We start from the raw sequence: 6155 nt of genomic DNA, 5'->3' as shown, positions 1-6155 counted from the left end.
CGATTGTAGTTTTAACCTTTTGAACCAATAGACGGTAGCTTCTTATTTGGGTTGTATTAATAATTGAGCTGGAAATCTGTTTAAAGACACTATTTTAAGGGTTAATGTACTTGAGGTTTAGTCCAAACCATAGGAATATAATTTCTCATTATTTTCAACTGCATTCCTTAGTTACTGTTTGCCCTCCTATATTAGGTTAATTGTTAGAAGCTATTTGATTTTAATTTCACTTTTACGATCATTGAAAATCTAATAAGCATCTACTGTTCGAAGTTCTAAGCATAGAAACAATGCTTAATATGTGTATATAACATTTACATGGCTTCACACACATGGTGCCGTGTTCTTCAACTAAATACCATGTAAATTAGTCTTCAATCGAGATGGAGTTTGGAACTTGTACACTAAGGCTGTTGCCTTTGTGAAGCTGGAGGATCTTCATCAATTGAGTGAATTTTAAACTCAGAGGTATTGGAGTTGGATAAATGCTTGACTAATCTCAGAGGAAGACTTGAAGTGAACGATCGTCTTTTTGGTGGCATTCTTGTGAATGTGTCATGGTGTCTTTATGGTATTGTTCCGCAACGCCAACAGCATGGCTAATGCCTAGGCGAATGCCGAGTTTTGATCGTGCTGCGTGGTGGTGATTTTTCTCTAGTTGACATTTAGAGCTGTTTTATGTGGCTTGTTTTATATGGTTTACTGGTGTTTTCTGCTTTTGTTTTGGTGTATCGTTTTGGTTGGGGTTTTCTTTTATGTTGTTTTGTCTTTATAATCCCACTGTTTTCAGTAGTTGTTTTATTTCTAATATAATCATTTTGATGGCCGAGAAAAAAAATAAGTAAAAATTTTATGTGAGGCTTTACGAACCGCTTAATCTAAGAGGACTAGGAATGAAGAAGCTTTATAGGCGGTGACAAAATATGTATTCTTGTTCTTCCAATCTTACTAGCATCATTTACAACTTGTATATTCCAATTTATTTCGTATCAAAACACTTATATTTAATCAGTTGCACCACTAACTATTTAAAAGTTTTTTTAATTTATATTTTTATCAATTAACGATAATCAACGATAACGTAACTCAATCATATAAGATATGTGATATAAAACTCACATAAACACTATCTTTTGATCGGATATGATCGACCGAGCTTTGATCTATCAATCTCGGTCAACTTCTAATTTTAATATTTTATTTTCTTAAATATATATATTTGAATTATTTATATCTTCTATAATTATATATTATTTTATTTTATGTAATTTATCTATTATAAAAGAATAAAATTTTAACAATTAAAAATGAATTTTTATATAATTTATAAGCTTTTATTTTGAAAATTTGGATATTTTCTAATATATATTTTAAATGTTTTGATACAAAATTTTAAATTTTATAGAATTCATCTATAATATATAAGCAAAACTTCATATCCTTTTATTTTTCATGGTGTTACTAAATTAACATTAGAATTTTTTAATATATCACTAACTATGTATGATAATCATAAAATTAATAACATTTAATCATTAATTATTGGATATTTAACTTTTCTCGATTTTATTATGACAGTAAACAAACAATAATATTAATTAAACAAATTATTCGATTGAACTTTGTATTTATATTTAATTACACTTACTATTTTAAATTAACAATCAAAATTAAAATTTAGTAGTATAGATAAATGTGTTGACTTCCATAGTCACTTAAGTCTCGATTGAGTATTCATTTTTATGGTCATGATCCTGCTTTAGTATAGTTTCACATTTGCAATAATAAATACCAGTACTTATGTCTTAATTTTCTAACGAAACGAAGATAAGAGATAGCGATAAAATGCATCCTTTTGATATTTCAATATCTTAAGACATTTTCTTTTAAAGTTTGATTATTTAGGCAAATTGGGTCTTTCTTCTTCAAAACATAACATTTTAGCCTTAATGAAATTCCTAACCATGTATTTCAAAGTAGAACAATTGTTCATTGAGTTATGATCATTTTCGTAATGATAGCTACAGCGCTCATTAATATTATACTAGTTTAGATAAGAAGATTTACAAGGTTTTGATAAAATGATGAGGTGGAAAAAGCGAAAGTAAAAACTTCGATGTACATCATAGGAATTGAGATGAATTAATTCTTTGTCCGCTTATTAGGCCATTCTTACCATTTTCACTATGTATGTATTGTTCATCTGCTCCTCTTCCTTTGTTAAGCACATCCTGTACAAATTAAACTTTCAAAAAGAAAATGGCCGACTCATGTATTATGAATACCATTTTTTATTATGTAGACTTCACCTCAATAAAATTTGTTGCATATGGAACAAATACAGTTCAATCAATGTGTTCTATTAAGTACTTTAGTCATGAATCATGACTTACACTAATTAGGATAAGATAGGCTTTCGATTTTTCTTTCCTTGAAACATAGCTTGGACAAGGATTTATAAATATAGATATGATTTATACACTTAATAATCCTAAGTGGAATCATAGTGTTTCAATCTTAAATTAGTTAATATGAAATTATCACTTAAATTCAGGTGTATTATACATAGCAACAATGAGCATGCTTTTTATATTTACTGGAATTTAAAGGATTGATATTTGATATTGAAAAGTATTTAGCACATTACTATAGAATTAACAACGATGTTGATAAAATAAAACAATATTATTTTGTTTATTTATTTTGCTCATAAGCAAATAAAGTCTAGCTCACCATGTTGTAATCCCATAAAGCCGAGCATCAAATAAATTATGTTAAATAAATATTAGGATAAATTACACTATTAGTCAATTTTAGTGTGTTTATGTTTGGTCATCAAACTACAAAAATTTTAATTTCATCACTAACGTTTTAATTATTAGTTCTGTTTTAGTCATTCTTTGTTAAATCGTTAATGAAAATAATGATGTGACATTTTTAATGAATATAATAACACAATTAGTTCACATCCCTAACATATGATAAACAAAACATAAGGGTGGGGCATATAAAGAGAGAATATCACAACATTTAAACATCCCTGTACGGGCTGCGGCATATAAACCTGGACGAAGTCAATGGGTCATCATGAGTCTCATGGCCTAGGGTAACGAGTAAGTGACCTCAATTGCACTCGGGAGGAAACGATCCTCTACACAGCTTCAATAAGGTTATATATGTTACACAGTGAGCTTATTGCTCATTTTGTCTTATTTGAATTTCAGGTAACTTTCAGACTTAGGCGGGTCGACGTAGCAGGAATTCAATCACTTTCAAATTGATTATTTTACTAGTTTATCTAGACTTATTAGTACTAACTTTTCGGATTGTTGTTCTAAAGATTGGATTTACATGGTTTGCTTTTATTTAATTAAATGACTTTAAATTGTTTGAACTTTAAGTAATACAAGTCGGACTTTTTAAAAATGTTTATTGTAACTCTCTAAAATTGGTCATAATGTTTAGGTTGGGTTTAGGGTGTTATCATTTTCGTCTTTTGACCAATATTAAGCTACAATAAGAGGACTAGCGTTATAATATCCAAAAATTTTCATGTGCAAATTCTCCAACACGCAATGTGCTGTGCAGGAAAAATTATACTAATTTTGTCCATGGCAAACTAAAAGTTCCTTCTGACATAATCAGAATCCCATAACGACAGCGCAAGCCAAGGCTAATGCAGAGATGCATTATAAAAGAAATATCAAGACGAGTCCAAGGTCATACCTTTCTCGGCCTTTTGGCTAAGATCAAGTGTAGTATCTGTTCTTATCAGTTTAATATCTGATACGTGGATCATTGATCCACATGATATTAAATCAATATTTTTAGGGGGAGAGCTCATTGACAATAGCTTGCTATTGGGGTTCTCGAGTGTCGTCTTTGTTTTGCACTACTGCATTGTTCTGGCACACCCCTTCGATTGTAGTTTTAACCTTTTGAACCAATAGACGGTAGCTTCTTATTCGGATTGTATTAATAATTGAGGTGTAAATCTTTTTAAAGACACTAATATTTCAAGGGTTAATGTGCTTGAGGTTTAGTCCAAACCATAGGGCTATAATTTCTCATTATTTTCAGCAGCATCCTTAGTTACTGTTTGCCCTCCTAAGTTAATTGTTAGATGCTATTTGATTTTAATTTTTGACTTACTATGTAATATCCTCAAAACCCCCTTAGTAAAAAATAATATGAGATAGATTCTTAGGTTGTGTTTAACAATGATTAAAAAAGGTACTTTTAAAAGAAAAATTTTGCTAAACAAATAACTTTTAGTTGGAATGAGTGACTTTTCAAAAGTACTTTTAGGGCCAGTTCTTCATTGCTTTTGAAAAGTGCTGTGGAAATGTGCTTTTAAGAGGTGCTTTTGAAAAGTTTGGTTTAAAATTTGAGTGTTTAGCATTACTGTCAAAAAGTACTTTTGAGAAATAAAATGTCCATTTTAGACATGTTATTATCAAGTAACAAATATGCATTTAAATAATATTTAAATTAGTTAATATTATTATATTTTAGTAATAATATAAACAAATTATTATAACTTGTTAATATTTTAATATAAGAAATATAAATTGTAAATATTTTAAGCAATAAATATTGATTATTTATAAAATTTAATTAGAATATATAAACTATATTTTAAATATTTAAATATAACCATTAAATATTTGTAATTAGTATTTTAAAAAATATTTTTTTTTATTTTTAATTATGATTTTAACACAATTGTAATTAAGCACCAAGAAAAAAAAGAAAAATACTATGTTATCGGAGGGGTGAAAGAGTAATTAAGCACCAAAAGCGCTTTTAAAAAGCACTTCTGAAAAGCTAAAAATTTCAGCTAAAAGCAGCTTGTTCTTCACAGCTTTTCTTGAGCTAAAAGCACATCTGGAAGCATTATTACTTTTTTATACCTCCATTTTACTTCTACCATTTGTCATTCACTTTAAATTGCAAATGCTAATGTAAATTGTTTAATATTTATATTTGGTATATAAATATTACTCCTTTATGAAACTTTAATCCAAATACATGTAATATTTTACTTTGTTAGGTTTATATTTTCTATGTTATGTTAATATTTAATATGGGTTATATATTCAAAATAAATTTTAAAATAAAATCATTAACTAAAAAAGTATTTCTTAAAATAATACAAATGTGTTAATATCTAATTACAAATATTTAATGGTTATATTTAAATATTTAAAATATAGTTTATATATTCTAATTAAATTTTATAAATAATTAATATTAATTGCTTAAAATATTTAAAATTTATATTTCATATATTAAAATATTAACAACAATTTATAATAAATTATTTTTATATTCTTGCTAAAATATCATAATATTAACTAATTTGAATATTATTTAAATGCATATTTGTTACTTTATAATACTATTTCTAAAATAGACATTTTATTTCTCAAAAGCATTTTTGACAAGTAATACTAAATTCTTAAATCTTAAACAAAACTTTTCAAAAGTACTTCTCAAAAGTACTTTTCCACAACACTTTTAAAAGCACTTTTCAAAAGCAATGCTAAACTAGTTAATGAAATAAGATATAAATAAAGTAAAGGATAAGTGTTAGAGAAAATGAAATAAAAAGTATATTGTGAAATACTAATTTGAGCTAGGGACTAAATCGTAAAGATATGAAAAGTTTCGTAGTCCAAGTGTAAATACTTAAAATGTGAGGGGTTAAAGTATAAATATGGAAAAGTTGAAGGGCTAATAGTGTAAATATATAAAAGATGAAAGAGTTTAATGAATGAATAAGGACTAAATTGGATAAATGGAAAATTATGAGGACTAAATCACAATTTATCAAATTAATTATTATTCAAGGATGAAACTTTAAGGATTATGAAGGGCTAAATGGTCAATTAGCATGAGAAAGAACTCTAGAGTGCAATGATGACATGGGAGATATTTTAATGATATTTTAAATTAGGTAATTAGATAAATGTTATAATATTAATATTTTAATTAGATTTTTGTTAATATTTTATTATGTAAATGATTGGTATAAAAGAGAGGAAAGATGAAGAGAATTCATCATCTTTTTACATTTCAATTTGAGGGATAGGTAGAGAAGAGAAAGTTTTATTTTTCTTACAATTTAGTCCTTTTCCATGAAAATCCAGCTT

General features: G+C 26.9%; 1 non-coding gene across 1 annotated transcript; it reads left to right on the top strand.

Moving 5' to 3' along the window:
- Positions 1-3722: 3722 nt before the first annotated feature.
- LOC128037423 (U2 spliceosomal RNA) lies at positions 3723-3919 on the top strand. The gene has a single exon (XR_008193381.1). It is a non-coding gene; the product is annotated as a U2 spliceosomal RNA (small nuclear RNA).
- Positions 3920-6155: the final 2236 nt, after the last annotated feature.

Source organism: Gossypium raimondii, unplaced genomic scaffold (assembly GCF_025698545.1).
Source record: "Gossypium raimondii isolate GPD5lz unplaced genomic scaffold, ASM2569854v1 Contig00257, whole genome shotgun sequence".
NCBI lineage: Eukaryota > Viridiplantae > Streptophyta > Magnoliopsida > Malvales > Malvaceae > Gossypium > Gossypium raimondii.
The sequence above is the reverse complement of the archived record's forward strand: the minus strand, read 5'-3'. Positions and strand labels throughout refer to the sequence as shown.